This window comes from Strix aluco, chromosome 28 (genome assembly GCF_031877795.1).
Source record: "Strix aluco isolate bStrAlu1 chromosome 28, bStrAlu1.hap1, whole genome shotgun sequence".
NCBI classification, from domain to species: Eukaryota; Metazoa; Chordata; class Aves; order Strigiformes; family Strigidae; genus Strix; species Strix aluco.
The window spans coordinates 359,238-377,636 of record NC_133958.1 but is presented as its reverse complement, the minus strand read 5'-3'; positions in this window follow the sequence as shown (position 1 = coordinate 377,636).

Here is an 18,399-nt window from a genome sequence, read left to right as displayed (position 1 = left end):
GCGATTCTGCGAAGCAATGTGAACACTTCTGCTTCCCAGGCACAGAGAAGGTGCTAGCAAGGAATTCTCTGCCTGCCTTTCCCCAGTGCTCTGCAAGCTCTCCAGGACAACATAAAATCTGGGGCTCTGTGCTTTCTTTCCTTCTGAACAAGTGTTACTGTTTTCTGCACAAAAGCGATTCTGCGAAGCAATGTGAACACTTCTGCTTCCCAGGCACAGAGAAGGTGCTAGCAAGGAATTCTCTGCCTGCCTTTCCCCAGTGCTCTGCAAGCTCTCCAGGACAACATAGAATCTGGGGCTCTGTGCTTTCTTTCGTTCTGAACAAGTGTTAGTGTTTTCTGCACAAAAGCGATTCTGCGAAGCAATGTGAACAGGCACAGAGAAGGTGCTATCAGGGAATTCTCTGCCTGCCTTTCCCCAGTGCTCTGCAAGCTCTCCAGGACAACATAGAATCTGGGGCTCTGTGCTTTCTTTCGTTCTGAACAAGTGTTACTGTTTTCTGCACAAAAGCGATTCTTGCGAAGGAATGTGAACACTTCTGCTTCCCAGGCACAGAGAAGGTGCTATCAGGGAATTCTCTGCCTGCCTTTCCCCAGTGCTCTGCAAGCTCTCCAGGACAACAGCAAATCTGGGGCTCTGTGCTTTCTTTCCTTCTGAACAAGTGTTAATGTTTTCTGCACAAAAGCGATTCTGCGAAGCAATGTGAACACTTCTGCTTCCCAGGCACAGAGAAGGTGCTAGCAAGGAATTCTCTGCCTGCCTTTCCCCAGTGCTCTGCAAGCTCTCCAGGACAACATAAAATCTGGGGCTCTGTGCTTTCTTTCCTTCTGAACAAGTGTTACTGTTTTCTGCACAAAAGCGATTCTGCGAAGCAATGTGAACACTTCTGCTTCCCAGGCACAGAGAAGGTGCTAGCAAGGAATTCTCTGCCTGCCTTTCCCCAGTGCTCTGCAAGCTCTCCAGGACAACATAGAATCTGGGGCTCTGTGCTTTCTTTCGTTCTGAACAAGTGTTAGTGTTTTCTGCACAAAAGCGATTCTGCGAAGCAATGTGAACAGGCACAGAGAAGGTGCTATCAGGGAATTCTCTGCCTGCCTTTCCCCAGTGCTCTGCAAGCTCTCCAGGACAACATAGAATCTGGGGCTCTGTGCTTTCTTTCGTTCTGAACAAGTGTTACTGTTTTCTGCACAAAAGCGATTCTTGCGAAGGAATGTGAACACTTCTGCTTCCCAGGCACAGAGAAGGTGCTATCAGGGAATTCTCTGCCTGCCTTTCCCCAGTGCTCTGCAAGCTCTCCAGGACAACAGCAAATCTGGGGCTCTGTGCTTTCTTTCCTTCTGAACAAGTGTTACTGTTTTCTGCACAAAAGCGATTCTGCGAAGCAATGTGAACAGGCACAGAGAAGGTGCTAGCAGGGAATTCTCTGCCTGCCTTTCCCCAGTGCTCTGCAAGCTCTCCAGGACAACATAGAATCTGGGGCTCTGTGCTTTCTTTCCTTCTGAACAAGTGTTACTGTTTTCTGCACAAAAGCGATTCTGCGAAGCAATGTGAACACTTCTGCTTCCCAGGCACAGAGAAGGTGCTAGCAAGGAATTCTCTGCCTGCCATTCCCCAGTGCTCTGCAAGCTCTCCAGGACAACATAAAATCTGGGGCTCTGTGCTTTCTTTCCTTCTGAACAAGTGTTACTGTTTTCTGCACAAAAGCGATTCTTGCGAAGCAATGTGAACACTTCTGCTTCCCAGGCACAGAGAGGTGCTAGCAGGGAATTCTCTGCCTGCCTTTCCCCAGTGCTCTGCAAGCTCTCCAGGACAACATAGACTCTGGGGCTCTGTGCTTTCTTTCGTTCTGTACAAGTGTTACTGTTTTCTGCACAAAACCGATTCTGCGAAGCAATGTGAACAGGCACAGAGAAGGTGCTATCAGGGAATTCTCTGCCTGCCTTTCCCCAGTGCTCTGCAAGCTCTCCAGGACAACAGCAAATCTGGGGCTCTGTGCTTTCTTTCCTTCTGAACAAGTGTTACTGTTTTCTGCACAAAAGCGATTCTGCGAAGCAATGTGAACACTTCTGCTTCCCAGGCACAGAGAAGGTGCTAGCAAGGAATTCTCTGCCTGCCTTTCCCCAGTGCTCTGCAAGCTCTCCAGGACAACATAGAATCTGGGGCTCTGTGCTTTCTTTCCTTCTGAACAAGTGTTACTGTTTTCTGCACAAAAGCGATTCTTGCGAAGGAATGTGAACACTTCTGCTTCCCAGGCACAGAGAAGGTGCTATCAGGGAATTCTCTGCCTGCCTTTCCCCAGTGCTCTGCAAGCTCTCCAGGACAACATAGAATCTGGGGCTCTGTGCTTTCTTTCCTTCTGAACAAGTGTTACTGTTTTCTGCACAAAAGCGATTCTGCGAAGCAATGTGAACAGGCACAGAGAAGGTGCTAGCAGGGAATTCTCTGCCTGCCTTTCCCCAGTGCTCTGCAAGCTCTCCAGGACAACATAGAATCTGGGGCTCTGTGCTTTCTTTCCTTCTGAACAAGTGTTACTGTTTTCTGCACAAAAGCGATTCTGCGAAGCAATGTGAACACTTCTGCTTCCCAGGCACAGAGAAGGTGCTAGCAAGGAATTCTCTGCCTGCCTTTCCGCAGTGCTCTGCAAGCTCTCCAGGACAACATAGAATCTGGGGCTCTGTGCTTTCTTTCCTTCTGAACAAGTGTTACTGTTTTCTGCACAAAAGCGATTCTTGCGAAGGAATGTGAACACTTCTGCTTCCCAGGCACAGAGAAGGTGCTATCAGGGAATTCTCTGCCTGCCTTTCCCCAGTGCTCTGCAAGCTCTCCAGGACAACATAGAATCTGGGGCTCTGTGCTTTCTTTCCTTCTGAACAAGTGTTACTGTTTTCTGCACAAAAGCGATTCTGCGAAGCAATGTGAACAGGCACAGAGAAGGTGCTAGCAGGGAATTCTCTGCCTGCCTTTCCCCAGTGCTCTGCAAGCTCTCCAGGACAACATAGAATCTGGGGCTCTGTGCTTTCTTTCCTTCTGAACAAGTGTTACTGTTTTCTGCACAAAAGCGATTCTGCGAAGCAATGTGAACACTTCTGCTTCCCAGGCACAGAGAAGGTGCTAGCAGGGAATTCTCTGCCTGCCTTTCCCCAGTGCTCTGCAAGCTCTCCAGGACAACATAAAATCTGGGGCTCTGTGCTTTCTTTCCTTCTGAACAAGTGTTACTGTTTTCTGCACAAAAGCGATTCTTGCGAAGCAATGTGAACACTTCTGCTTCCCAGGCACAGAGAGGTGCTAGCAGGGAATTCTCTGCCTGCCTTTCCCCAGTGCTCTGCAAGCTCTCCAGGACAACATAGACTCTGGGGCTCTGTGCTTTCTTTCCTTCTGAACAAGTGTTACTGTTTTCTGCACAAAAGCGATTCTTGCGAAGCAATGTGAACACTTCTGCTTCCCAGGCACAGAGAAGGTGCTAGCAGGGAATTCTCTGCCTGCCTTTCCCCAGTGCTCTGCAAGCTCTCCAGGACAACAGCAAATCTGGGGCTCTGTGCTTTCTTTCCTTCTGAACAAGTGTTACTGTTTTCTGCACAAAAGCGATTCTGCGAAGCAATGTGAACACTTCTGCTTCCCAGGCACAGAGAAGGTGCTAGCAAGGAATTCTCTGCCTGCCTTTCCCCAGTGCTCTGCAAGCTCTCCAGGACAACATAAAATCTGGGGCTCTGTGCTTTCTTTCCTTCTGAACAACTGTTACTGTTTTCTGCACAAAAGCGATTCTGCGAAGCAATGTGAACAGGCACAGAGAAGGTGCTATCAGGGAATTCTCTGCCTGCCTTTCCCCAGTGCTCTGCAAGCTCTCCAGGACAACATAAAATCTGGGGCTCTGTGCTTTCTTTCCTTCTGAACAAGTGTTACTGTTTTCTGCACAAAAGCGATTCTGCGAAGCAATGTGAACACTTCTGCTTCCCAGGCACAGAGAAGGTGCTAGCAAGGAATTCTCTGCCTGCCTTTCCCCAGTGCTCTGCAAGCTCTCCAGGACAACATAAAATCTGGGGCTCTGTGCTTTCTTTCGTTCTGAACAAGTGTTACTGTTTTCTGCACAAAAGCGATTCTTGCGAAGGAATGTGAACACTTCTGCTTCCCAGGCACAGAGAAGGTGCTATCAGGGAATTCTCTGCCTGCCTTTCCCCAGTGCTCTGCAAGCTCTCCAGGACAACATAGAATCTGGGGCTCTGTGCTTTCTTTCCTTCTGAACAAGTGTTACTGTTTTCTGCACAAAAGCGATTCTGCGAAGCAATGTGAACACTTCTGCTTCCCAGGCACAGAGAAGGTGCTAGCAAGGAATTCTCTGCCTGCCTTTCCCCAGTGCTCTGCAAGCTCTCCAGGACAACATAGAATCTGGGGCTCTGTGCTTTCTTTCGTTCTGAACAAGTGTTACTGTTTTCTGCACAAAAGCGATTCTGCGAAGCAATGTGAACACTTCTGCTTCCCAGGCACAGAGAAGGTGCTAGCAAGGAATTCTCTGCCTGCCTTTCCCTAGTGCTCTGCAAGCTCTCCAGGACAACATAGAATCTGGGGCTCTGTGCTTTCTTTCGTTCTGAACAAGTGTTAGTGTTTTCTGCACAAAAGCGATTCTGCGAAGCAATGTGAACAGGCACAGAGAAGGTGCTATCAGGGAATTCTCTGCCTGCCTTTCCCCAGTGCTCTGCAAGCTCTCCAGGACAACATAAAATCTGGGGCTCTGTGCTTTCTTTCCTTCTGAACAAGTGTTAATGTTTTCTGCACAAAAGCGATTCTGCGAAGCAATGTGAACACTTCTGCTTCCCAGGCACAGAGAAGGTGCTAGCAAGGAATTCTCTGCCTGCCTTTCCCCAGTGCTCTGCAAGCTCTCCAGGACAACATAAAATCTGGGGCTCTGTGCTTTCTTTCCTTCTGAACAAGTGTTAATGTTTTCTGCACAAAAGCGATTCTGCGAAGCAATGTGAACACTTCTGCTTCCCAGGCACAGAGAAGGTGCTAGCAAGGAATTCTCTGCCTGCCTTTCCCCAGTGCTCTGCAAGCTCTCCAGGACAACAGCAAATCTGGGGCTCTGTGCTTTCTTTCCTTCTGAACAAGTGTTACTGTTTTCTGCACAAAAGCGATTCTGCGAAGCAATGTGAACAGGCACAGAGAAGGTGCTAGCAGGGAATTCTCTGCCTGCCTTTCCCCAGTGCTCTGCAAGCTCTCCAGGACAACATAAAATCTGGAGCTCTGTGCTTTCTTTCCTTCTGAACAAGTGTTACTGTTTTCTGCACAAAAGCGATTCTGCGAAGCAATGTGAACACTTCTGCTTCCCAGGCACAGAGAAGGTGCTAGCAAGGAATTCTCTGCCTGCCATTCCCCAGTGCTCTGCAAGCTCTCCAGGACAACATAAAATCTGGGGCTCTGTGCTTTCTTTCCTTCTGAACAAGTGTTACTGTTTTCTGCACAAAAGCGATTCTTGCGAAGCAATGTGAACACTTCTGCTTCCCAGGCACAGAGAGGTGCTAGCAGGGAATTCTCTGCCTGCCTTTCCCCAGTGCTCTGCAAGCTCTCCAGGACAACATAGACTCTGGGGCTCTGTGCTTTCTTTCGTTCTGTACAAGTGTTACTGTTTTCTGCACAAAACCGATTCTGCGAAGCAATGTGAACAGGCACAGAGAAGGTGCTATCAGGGAATTCTCTGCCTGCCTTTCCCCAGTGCTCTGCAAGCTCTCCAGGACAACATAGAATCTGGGGCTCTGTGCTTTCTTTCCTTCTGAACAAGTGTTACTGTTTTCTGCACAAAAGCGATTCTGCGAAGCAATGTGAACACTTCTGCTTCCCAGGCACAGAGAAGGTGCTAGCAAGGAATTCTCTGCCTGCCTTTCCGCAGTGCTCTGCAAGCTCTCCAGGACAACATAGAATCTGGGGCTCTGTGCTTTCTTTCCTTCTGAACAAGTGTTACTGTTTTCTGCACAAAAGCGATTCTTGCGAAGGAATGTGAACACTTCTGCTTCCCAGGCACAGAGAAGGTGCTATCAGGGAATTCTCTGCCTGCCTTTCCCCAGTGCTCTGCAAGCTCTCCAGGACAACAGCAAATCTGGGGCTCTGTGCTTTCTTTCCTTCTGAACAAGTGTTACTGTTTTCTGCACAAAAGCGATTCTGCGAAGCAATGTGAACAGGCACAGAGAAGGTGCTAGCAGGGAATTCTCTGCCTGCCTTTCCCCAGTGCTCTGCAAGCTCTCCAGGACAACATAGAATCTGGGGCTCTGTGCTTTCTTTCCTTCTGAACAAGTGTTACTGTTTTCTGCACAAAAGCGATTCTGCGAAGCAATGTGAACACTTCTGCTTCCCAGGCACAGAGAAGGTGCTAGCAAGGAATTCTCTGCCTGCCATTCCCCAGTGCTCTGCAAGCTCTCCAGGACAACATAAAATCTGGGGCTCTGTGCTTTCTTTCCTTCTGAACAAGTGTTACTGTTTTCTGCACAAAAGCGATTCTTGCGAAGCAATGTGAACACTTCTGCTTCCCAGGCACAGAGAGGTGCTAGCAGGGAATTCTCTGCCTGCCTTTCCCCAGTGCTCTGCAAGCTCTCCAGGACAACATAGACTCTGGGGCTCTGTGCTTTCTTTCCTTCTGTACAAGTGTTACTGTTTTCTGCACAAAACCGATTCTGCGAAGCAATGTGAACAGGCACAGAGAAGGTGCTATCAGGGAATTCTCTGCCTGCCTTTCCCCAGTGCTCTGCAAGCTCTCCAGGACAACATAGAATCTGGGGCTCTGTGCTTTCTTTCCTTCTGAACAAGTGTTACTGTTTTCTGCACAAAAGCGATTCTGCGAAGCAATGTGAACACTTCTGCTTCCCAGGCACAGAGAAGGTGCTAGCAAGGAATTCTCTGCCTGCCTTTCCGCAGTGCTCTGCAAGCTCTCCAGGACAACATAGAATCTGGGGCTCTGTGCTTTCTTTCCTTCTGAACAAGTGTTACTGTTTTCTGCACAAAAGCGATTCTTGCGAAGGAATGTGAACACTTCTGCTTCCCAGGCACAGAGAAGGTGCTATCAGGGAATTCTCTGCCTGCCTTTCCCCAGTGCTCTGCAAGCTCTCCAGGACAACAGCAAATCTGGGGCTCTGTGCTTTCTTTCCTTCTGAACAAGTGTTACTGTTTTCTGCACAAAAGCGATTCTGCGAAGCAATGTGAACAGGCACAGAGAAGGTGCTAGCAGGGAATTCTCTGCCTGCCTTTCCCCAGTGCTCTGCAAGCTCTCCAGGACAACATAGAATCTGGGGCTCTGTGCTTTCTTTCCTTCTGAACAAGTGTTACTGTTTTCTGCACAAAAGCGATTCTGCGAAGCAATGTGAACACTTCTGCTTCCCAGGCACAGAGAAGGTGCTAGCAAGGAATTCTCTGCCTGCCATTCCCCAGTGCTCTGCAAGCTCTCCAGGACAACATAAAATCTGGGGCTCTGTGCTTTCTTTCCTTCTGAACAAGTGTTACTGTTTTCTGCACAAAAGCGATTCTTGCGAAGCAATGTGAACACTTCTGCTTCCCAGGCACAGAGAGGTGCTAGCAGGGAATTCTCTGCCTGCCTTTCCCCAGTGCTCTGCAAGCTCTCCAGGACAACATAGACTCTGGGGCTCTGTGCTTTCTTTCCTTCTGTACAAGTGTTACTGTTTTCTGCACAAAAGCGATTCTTGCGAAGCAATGTGAACAGGCACAGAGAAGGTGCTATCAGGGAATTCTCTGCCTGCCTTTCCCCAGTGCTCTGCAAGCTCTCCAGGACAACATAGAATCTGGGGCTCTGTGCTTTCTTTCGTTCTGAACAAGTGTTACTGTTTTCTGCACAAAAGCGATTCTTGCGAAGCAATGTGAACACTTCTGCTTCCCAGGCACAGAGAAGGTGCTAGCAGGGAATTCTCTGCCTGCCTTTCCCCAGTGCTCTGCAAGCTCTCCAGGACAACAGCAAATCTGGGGCTCTGTGCTTTCTTTCCTTCTGAACAAGTGTTACTGTTTTCTGCACAAAAGCGATTCTTGCGAAGCAATGTGAACAGGCACAGAGAAGGTGCTATCAGGGAATTCTCTGCCTGCCTTTCCCCAGTGCTCTGCAAGCTCTCCAGGACAACATAAAATCTGGGGCTCTGTGCTTTCTTTCCTTCTGAACAAGTGTTACTGTTTTCTGCACAAAAGCGATTCCGCGAAGCAATGTGAACACTTCTGCTTCCCAGGCACAGAGAAGGTGCTATCAGGGAATTCTCTGCCTGCCTTTCCCCAGTGCTCTGCAAGCTCTCCAGGACAACATAAAATCTGGGGCTCTGTGCTTTCTTTCGTTCTGAACAACTGTTACTGTTTTCTGCACAAAAGCGATTCTGCGAAGCAATGTGAACAGGCACAGAGAAGGTGCTATCAGGGAATTCTCTGCCTGCCTTTCCCCAGTGCTCTGCAAGCTCTCCAGGACAACATAAAATCTGGGGCTCTGTGCTTTCTTTCCTTCTGAACAAGTGTTACTGTTTTCCGCACAAAAGCGATTCTGCGAAGCAATGTGAACACTTGTGCTTCCCAGGCACAGAGAAGGTTCTATCAGGGAATTCTCTGCCTGCCTTTCCCCAGTGCTCTGCAAGCTCTCCAGGACAACATAGAATCTGGGGCTCTGTGCTTTCTTTCCTTCTGAACAAGTGTTACTGTTTTCTGCACAAAAGCGATTCTGCGAAGCAATGTGAACACTTCCGCTTCCCAGGCACAGAGAAGGTGCTATCAGGGAATTCTCTGCCTGCCTTTCCCCAGTGCTCTGCAAGCTCTCCAGGACAACATAGAATCTGGGGCTCTGTGCTTTCTTTCCTTCTGAACAAGTGTTAGTGTTTTCCGCACAAAAGTGATTCTGCGAAGCAATGTGAACACTTCTGCTTCCCAGGCACAGAGAAGGTGCTATCAGGGAATTCTCTGCCTGCCTTTCCCCAGTGCTCTGCAAGCTCTCCAGGACAACATAGAATCTGGGGCTCTGTGCTTTCTTTCGTTCTGAACAACTGTTACTGTTTTCTGCACAAAAGCGATTCTTGCGAAGCAATGTGAACACTTCTGCTTCCCAGGCACAGAGAAGGTGCTAGCAGGGAATTCTCTGCCTGCCTTTCCCCAGTGCTCTGCAAGCTCTCCAGGACAACATAGAATCTGGGGCTCTGTGCTTTCTTTCCTTCTGAACAACTGTTACTGTTTTCTGCACAAAAGCGATTCTGCGAAGCAATGTGAACAGGCACAGAGAAGGTGCTATCAGGGAATTCTCTGCCTGCCTTTCCCCAGTGCTCTGCAAGCTCTCCAGGACAACATAAAATCTGGGGCTCTGTGCTTTCTTTCCTTCTGAACAAGTGTTAATGTTTTCTGCACAAAAGCGATTCTGCGAAGCAATGTGAACACTTCTGCTTCCCAGGCACAGAGAAGGTGCTAGCAAGGAATTCTCTGCCTGCCTTTCCCCAGTGCTCTGCAAGCTCTCCAGGACAACATAAAATCTGGGGCTCTGTGCTTTCTTTCGTTCTGAACAAGTGTTACTGTTTTCTGCACAAAAGCGATTCTGCGAAGCAATGTGAACACTTCTGCTTCCCAGGCACAGAGAAGGTGCTATCAGGGAATTCTCTGCCTGCCTTTCCCCAGTGCTCTGCAAGCTCTCCAGGACAACAGCAAATCTGGGGCTCTGTGCTTTCTTTCCTTCTGAACAAGTGTTACGGTTTTCTGCACAAAAGCGATTCTGCAAAGCAATGTGAACACTTCTGCTTCCCAGGCACAGAGAAGGTGCTAGCAAGGAATTCTCTGCCTGCCTTTCCCCAGTGCTCTGCAAGCTCTCCAGGACAACATAAAATCTGGGGCTCTGTGCTTTCTTTCCTTCTGAACAACTGTTACTGTTTTCTGCACAAAAGCGATTCTGCGAAGCAATGTGAACAGGCACAGAGAAGGTGCTATCAGGGAATTCTCTGCCTGCCTTTCCCCAGTGCTCTGCAAGCTCTCCAGGACAACATAAAATCTGGGGCTCTGTGCTTTCTTTCCTTCTGAACAAGTGTTAGTGTTTTCTGCACAAAAGCGATTCTGCGAAGCAATGTGAACACTTCTGCTTCCCAGGCACAGAGAAGGTGCTAGGAAGGAATTCTCTGCCTGCCTTTCCCCAGTGCTCTGCAAGCTCTCCAGGACAACATAAAATCTGGGGCTCTGTGCTTTCTTTCGTTCTGAACAACTGTTACTGTTTTCTGCACAAAAGCGATTCTGCGAAGCAATGTGAACAGGCACAGAGAAGGTGCTATCAGGGAATTCTCTGCCTGCCTTTCCCCAGTGCTCTGCAAGCTCTCCAGGACAACATAAAATCTGGGGCTCTGTGCTTTCTTTCCTTCTGAACAAGTGTTACTGTTTTCCGTACAAAAGCGATTCTGCGAAGCAATGTGAACACTTGTGCTTCCCAGGCACAGAGAAGGTTCTATCAGGGAATTCTCTGCCTGCCTTTCCCCAGTGCTCTGCAAGCTCTCCAGGACAACATAGAATCTGGGGCTCTGTGCTTTCTTTCCTTCTGAACAAGTGTTACTGTTTTCTGCACAAAAACGATTCTGCGAAGCAATGTGAACACTTCCGCTTCCCAGGCACAGAGAAGGTGCTATCAGGGAATTCTCTGCCTGCCTTTCCCCAGTGCTCTGCAAGCTCTCCAGGACAACATAAAATCTGGGGCTCTGTGCTTTCTTTCCTTCTGAACAAGTGTTAGTGTTTTCTGCACAAAAGCGATTCTGCGAAGCAATGTGAACACTTCTGCTTCCCAGGCACAGAGAAGGTGCTAGCAAGGAATTCTCTGCCTGCCTTTCCCCAGTGCTCTGCAAGCTCTCCAGGACAACATAAAATCTGGGGCTCTGTGCTTTCTTTCGTTCTGAACAAGTGTTACTGTTTTCTGCACAAAAGCGATTCTGCGAAGCAATGTGAACACTTCTGCTTCCCAGGCACAGAGAAGGTGCTATCAGGGAATTCTCTGCCTGCCTTTCCCTAGTGCTCTGCAAGCTCTCCAGGACAACATAGAATCTGGGGCTCTGTGCTTTCTTTCCTTCTGAACAAGTGTTACTGTTTTCTGCACAAAAGCGATTCTGCGAAGCAATGTGAACACTTCTGCTTCCCATGCACAGAGAAGGTGCTAGCAAGGAATTCTCTGCCTGCCATTCCCCAGTGCTCTGCAAGCTCTCCAGGACAACATAAAATCTGGGGCTCTGTGCTTTCTTTCCTTCTGAACAAGTGTTACTGTTTTCTGCACAAAAGCGATTCTTGCGAAGCAATGTGAACACTTCTGCTTCCCAGGCACAGAGAGGTGCTAGCAGGGAATTCTCTGCCTGCCTTTCCCCAGTGCTCTGCAAGCTCTCCAGGACAACAGCAAATCTGGGGCTCTGTGCTTTCTTTCCTTCTGAACAAGTGTTACTGTTTTCTGCACAAAAGCGATTCTGCGAAGCAATGTGAACACTTCTGCTTCCCAGGCACAGAGAAGGTGCTAGCAAGGAATTCTCTGCCTGCCTTTCCCCAGTGCTCTGCAAGCTCTCCAGGACAACATAAAATCTGGGGCTCTGTGCTTTCTTTCCTTCTGAACAACTGTTACTGTTTTCTGCACAAAAGCGATTCTGCGAAGCAATGTGAACAGGCACAGAGAAGGTGCTATCAGGGAATTCTCTGCCTGCCTTTCCCCAGTGCTCTGCAAGCTCTCCAGGACAACATAAAATCTGGGGCTCTGTGCTTTCTTTCCTTCTGAACAAGTGTTAGTGTTTTCTGCACAAAAGCGATTCTGCGAAGCAATGTGAACACTTCTGCTTCCCAGGCACAGAGAAGGTGCTAGGAAGGAATTCTCTGCCTGCCTTTCCCCAGTGCTCTGCAAGCTCTCCAGGACAACATAAAATCTGGGGCTCTGTGCTTTCTTTCGTTCTGAACAACTGTTACTGTTTTCTGCACAAAAGCGATTCTGCGAAGCAATGTGAACAGGCACAGAGAAGGTGCTATCAGGGAATTCTCTGCCTGCCTTTCCCCAGTGCTCTGCAAGCTCTCCAGGACAACATAAAATCTGGGGCTCTGTGCTTTCTTTCCTTCTGAACAAGTGTTACTGTTTTCCGTACAAAAGCGATTCTGCGAAGCAATGTGAACACTTGTGCTTCCCAGGCACAGAGAAGGTTCTATCAGGGAATTCTCTGCCTGCCTTTCCCCAGTGCTCTGCAAGCTCTCCAGGACAACATAGAATCTGGGGCTCTGTGCTTTCTTTCCTTCTGAACAAGTGTTACTGTTTTCTGCACAAAAACGATTCTGCGAAGCAATGTGAACACTTCCGCTTCCCAGGCACAGAGAAGGTGCTATCAGGGAATTCTCTGCCTGCCTTTCCCCAGTGCTCTGCAAGCTCTCCAGGACAACATAAAATCTGGGGCTCTGTGCTTTCTTTCCTTCTGAACAAGTGTTAGTGTTTTCTGCACAAAAGCGATTCTGCGAAGCAATGTGAACACTTCTGCTTCCCAGGCACAGAGAAGGTGCTAGCAAGGAATTCTCTGCCTGCCTTTCCCCAGTGCTCTGCAAGCTCTCCAGGACAACATAAAATCTGGGGCTCTGTGCTTTCTTTCGTTCTGAACAAGTGTTACTGTTTTCTGCACAAAAGCGATTCTGCGAAGCAATGTGAACACTTCTGCTTCCCAGGCACAGAGAAGGTGCTATCAGGGAATTCTCTGCCTGCCTTTCCCTAGTGCTCTGCAAGCTCTCCAGGACAACATAGAATCTGGGGCTCTGTGCTTTCTTTCCTTCTGAACAAGTGTTACTGTTTTCTGCACAAAAGCGATTCTGCGAAGCAATGTGAACACTTCTGCTTCCCATGCACAGAGAAGGTGCTAGCAAGGAATTCTCTGCCTGCCATTCCCCAGTGCTCTGCAAGCTCTCCAGGACAACATAAAATCTGGGGCTCTGTGCTTTCTTTCCTTCTGAACAAGTGTTACTGTTTTCTGCACAAAAGCGATTCTTGCGAAGCAATGTGAACACTTCTGCTTCCCAGGCACAGAGAGGTGCTAGCAGGGAATTCTCTGCCTGCCTTTCCCCAGTGCTCTGCAAGCTCTCCAGGACAACAGCAAATCTGGGGCTCTGTGCTTTCTTTCCTTCTGAACAAGTGTTACTGTTTTCTGCACAAAAGCGATTCTGCGAAGCAATGTGAACACTTCTGCTTCCCAGGCACAGAGAAGGTGCTAGCAAGGAATTCTCTGCCTGCCTTTCCCCAGTGCTCTGCAAGCTCTCCAGGACAACATAGAATCTGGGGCTCTGTGCTTTCTTTCCTTCTGAACAAGTGTTAGTGTTTTCTGCACAAAAGCGATTCTTGCGAAGCAATGTGAACAGGCACAGAGAAGGTGCTATCAGGGAATTCTCTGCCTGCCTTTCCCCAGTGCTCTGCAAGCTCTCCAGGACAACATAAAATCTGGGGCTCTGTGCTTTCTTTCCTTCTGAACAAGTGTTACTGTTTTCTGCACAAAAGCGATTCTGCGAAGCAATGTGAACACTTCTGCTTCCCAGGCACAGAGAAGGTGCTATCAGGGAATTCTCTGCCTGCCTTTCCCCAGTGCTCTGCAAGCTCTCCAGGGCAACATAAAATCTGGGGCTCTGTGCTTTCTTTCGTTCTGAACAAGTGTTACTGTTTTCTGCACAAAAGCGATTCTTGCGAAGCAATGTGAACACTTCTGCTTCCCAGGCACAGAGAAGGTGCTAGCAAGGAATTCTCTGCCTGCCTTTCCCCAGTGCTCTGCAAGCTCTCCAGGACAACATAAAATCTGGGGCTCTGTGCTTTCTTTCGTTCTGAACAAGTGTTACTGTTTTCTGCACAAAAGCTATTCTGCGAAGCAATATGAACACTTCTGCTTCCCAGGCACAGAGAAGGTGCTAGCAAGGAATTCTCTGCCTGCCTTTCCCCAGTGCTCTGCAAGCTCTCCAGGACAACATAGAATCTGGGGCTCTGTGCTTTCTTTCCTTCTGAACAAGTGTTACTGTTTTCTGCACAAAAGCAATTCTTGCGAAGCAATGTGAACAGGCACAGAGAAGGTGCTAGCAGGGAATTCTCTGCCTGCCTTTCCCCAGTGCTCTGCAAGCTCTCCAGGACAACATAAAATCTGGAGCTCTGTGCTTTCTTTCCTTCTGAACAAGTGTTACTGTTTTCTGCACAAAAGCGATTCTGCGAAGCAATGTGAACACTTCTGCTTCCCAGGCACAGAGAAGGTGCTAGCAAGGAATTCTCTGCCTGCCTTTCCCCAGTGCTCTGCAAGCTCTCCAGGACAACATAAAATCTGGGGCTCTGTGCTTTCTTTCCTTCTGAACAAGTGTTACTGTTTTCTGCACAAAAGCGATTCTGCGAAGCAATGTGAACACTTCTGCTTCCCAGGCACAGAGAAGGTGCTAGCAAGGAATTCTCTGCCTGCCTTTCCCCAGTGCTCTGCAAGCTCTCCAGGACAACATAGAATCTGGGGCTCTGTGCTTTCTTTCATTCTGAACAAGTGTTAGTGTTTTCTGCACAAAAGCGATTCTGCGAAGCAATGTGAACAGGCACAGAGAAGGTGCTATCAGGGAATTCTCTGCCTGCCTTTCCCCAGTGCTCTGCAAGCTCTCCAGGACAACATAGAATCTGGGGCTCTGTGCTTTCTTTCGTTCTGAACAAGTGTTACTGTTTTCTGCACAAAAGCGATTCTTGCGAAGGAATGTGAACACTTCTGCTTCCCAGGCACAGAGAAGGTGCTATCAGGGAATTCTCTGCCTGCCTTTCCCCAGTGCTCTGCAAGCTCTCCAGGACAACAGCAAATCTGGGGCTCTGTGCTTTCTTTCCTTCTGAACAAGTGTTACTGTTTTCTGCACAAAAGCGATTCTGCGAAGCAATGTGAACAGGCACAGAGAAGGTGCTAGCAGGGAATTCTCTGCCTGCCTTTCCCCAGTGCTCTGCAAGCTCTCCAGGACAACATAGAATCTGGGGCTCTGTGCTTTCTTTCCTTCTGAACAAGTGTTACTGTTTTCTGCACAAAAGCGATTCTGCGAAGCAATGTGAACACTTCTGCTTCCCAGGCACAGAGAAGGTGCTAGCAAGGAATTCTCTGCCTGCCATTCCCCAGTGCTCTGCAAGCTCTCCAGGACAACATAAAATCTGGGGCTCTGTGCTTTCTTTCCTTCTGAACAAGTGTTACTGTTTTCTGCACAAAAGCGATTCTTGCGAAGCAATGTGAACACTTCTGATTCCCAGGCACAGAGAGGTGCTATCAGGGAATTCTCTGCCTGCCTTTCCCCAGTGCTCTGCAAGCTCTCCAGGACAACATAGACTCTGGGGCTCTGTGCTTTCTTTCCTTCTGTACAAGTGTTACTGTTTTCTGCACAAAACCGATTCTGCGAAGCAATGTGAACAGGCACAGAGAAGGTGCTATCAGGGAATTCTCTGCCTGCCTTTCCCCAGTGCTCTGCAAGCTCTCCAGGACAACATAGAATCTGGGGCTCTGTGCTTTCTTTCCTTCTGAACAAGTGTTACTGTTTTCTGCACAAAAGCGATTCTGCGAAGCAATGTGAACACTTCTGCTTCCCAGGCACAGAGAAGGTGCTAGCAGGGAATTCTCTGCCTGCCTTTCCCCAGTGCTCTGCAAGCTCTCCAGGACAACATAGAATCTGGGGCTCTGTGCTTTCTTTCCTTCTGAACAACTGTTACTGTTTTCTGCACAAAAGCGATTCTGCGAAGCAATGTGAACACTTCTGCTTCCCAGGCACAGAGAAGGTGCTATCAGGGAATTCTCTGCCTGCCTTTCCCCAGTGCTCTGCAAGCTCTCCAGGACAACATAGAATCTGGGGCTCTGTGCTTTCTTTCCTTCTGAACAACTGTTACTGTTTTCTGCACAAAAGCGATTCTGCGAAGCAATGTGAACACTACTGCTTCCCAGGCACAGAGAAGGTGCTAGCAGGGAATTCTCTGCCTGCCTTTCCCCAGTGCTCTGCAAGCTCTCCAGGACAACATAGAATCTGGGGCTCTGTGCTTTCTTTCCTTCTGAACAACTGTTACTGTTTTCTGCACAAAAGCGATTCTGCGAAGCAATGTGAACAGGCACAGAGAAGGTGCTAGCAAGGAATTCTCTGCCTGCCTTTCCCCAGTGCTCTGCAAGCTCTCCAGGACAACATAAAATCTGGGGCTCTGTGCTTTCTTTCCTTCTGAACAAGTGTTACTGTTTTCTGCACAAAAGCGATTCTGCGAAGCAATGTGAACACTTCTGCTTCCCAGGCACAGAGAAGGTGCTAGCAAGGAATTCTCTGCCTGCCTTTCCCCAGTGCTCTGCAAGCTCTCCAGGACAACATAGAATCTGGGGCTCTGTGCTTTCTTTCGTTCTGAACAAGTGTTAGTGTTTTCTGCACAAAAGCGATTATGCGAAGCAATGTGAACAGGCACAGAGAAGGTGCTATCAGGGAATTCTCTGCCTGCCTTTCCCCAGTGCTCTGCAAGCTCTCCAGGACAACAGCAAATCTGGGGCTCTGTGCTTTCTTTCCTTCTGAACAAGTGTTACTGTTTTCTGCACAAAAGCGATTCTTGCGAAGCAATGTGAACACTTCTGCTTCCCAGGCACAGCGAAGGTGCTAGCAAGGAATTCTCTGCCTGCCTTTCCCCAGTGCTCTGCAAGCTCTCCAGGACAACATAGAATCTGGGGCTCTGTGCTTTCTTTCCTTCTGAACAAGTGTTACTGTTTTCTGCACAAAAGCGATTCTTGCGAAGCAATGTGAACAGGCACAGAGAAGGTGCTATCAGGGAATTCTCTGCCTGCCTTTCCCCAGTGCTCTGCAAGCTCTCCAGGACAACATAAAATCTGGGGCTCTGTGCTTTCTTTCCTTCTGAACAAGTGTTACTGTTTTCTGCACAAAAGCGATTCTGCGAAGCAATGTGAACACTTCTGCTTCCCAGGCACAGAGAAGGTGCTAGCAGGGAATTCTCTGCCTGCCTTTCCCCAGTGCTCTGCAAGCTCTCCAGGACAACATAGAATCTGGGGCTCTGTGCTTTCTTTCGTTCTGAACAACTGTTACTGTTTTCTGCACAAAAGCGATTCTGCGAAGCAATGTGAACACTACTGCTTCCCAGGCACAGAGAAGGTGCTATCAGGGAATTCTCTGCCTGCCTTTCCCCAGTGCTCTGCAAGCTCTCCAGGACAACATAGAATCTGGGGCTCTGTGCTTTCTTTCCTTCTGAACAAGTGTTAGTGTTTTCTGCACAAAAGCGATTCTTGCGAAGCAATGTGAACACTTCTGCTTCCCAGGCACAGAGAAGGTGCTAGCAGGGAATTCTCTGCCTGCCTTTCCCCAGTGCTCTGCAAGCTCTCCAGGACAACATAGAATCTGGGGCTCTGTGCTTTCTTTCCTTCTGAACAACTGTTACTGTTTTCTGCACAAAAGCGATTCTGCGAAGCAATGTGAACAGGCACAGAGAAGGTGCTAGCAAGGAATTCTCTGCCTGCCTTTCCCCAGTGCTCTGCAAGCTCTCCAGGACAACATAAAATCTGGGGCTCTGTGCTTTCTTTCCTTCTGAACAAGTGTTACTGTTTTCTGCACAAAAGCGATTCTGCGAAGCAATGTGAACACTTCTGCTTCCCAGGCACAGAGAAGGTGCTAGCAAGGAATTCTCTGCCTGCCTTTCCCCAGTGCTCTGCAAGCTCTCCAGGACAACATAGAATCTGGGGCTCTGTGCTTTCTTTCGTTCTGAACAAGTGTTAGTGTTTTCTGCACAAAAGCGATTATGCGAAGCAATGTGAACAGGCACAGAGAAGGTGCTATCAGGGAATTCTCTGCCTGCCTTTCCCCAGTGCTCTGCAAGCTCTCCAGGACAACAGCAAATCTGGGGCTCTGTGCTTTCTTTCCTTCTGAACAAGTGTTACTGTTTTCTGCACAAAAGCGATTCTTGCGAAGCAATGTGAACACTTCTGCTTCCCAGGCACAGAGAAGGTGCTAGCAAGGAATTCTCTGCCTGCCTTTCCCCAGTGCTCTGCAAGCTCTCCAGGACAACATAGAATCTGGGGCTCTGTGCTTTCTTTCCTTCTGAACAAGTGTTACTGTTTTCTGCACAAAAGCGATTCTTGCGAAGCAATGTGAACAGGCACAGAGAAGGTGCTATCAGGGAATTCTCTGCCTGCCTTTCCCCAGTGCTCTGCAAGCTCTCCAGGACAACATAAAATCTGGGGCTCTGTGCTTTCTTTCCTTCTGAACAAGTGTTACTGTTTTCTGCACAAAAGCGATTCTGCGAAGCAATGTGAACACTTCTGCTTCCCAGGCACAGAGAAGGTGCTAGCAGGGAATTCTCTGCCTGCCTTTCCCCAGTGCTCTGCAAGCTCTCCAGGACAACATAGAATCCGGGGCTCTGTGCTTTCTTTCGTTCTGAACAACTGTTACTGTTTTCTGCACAAAAGC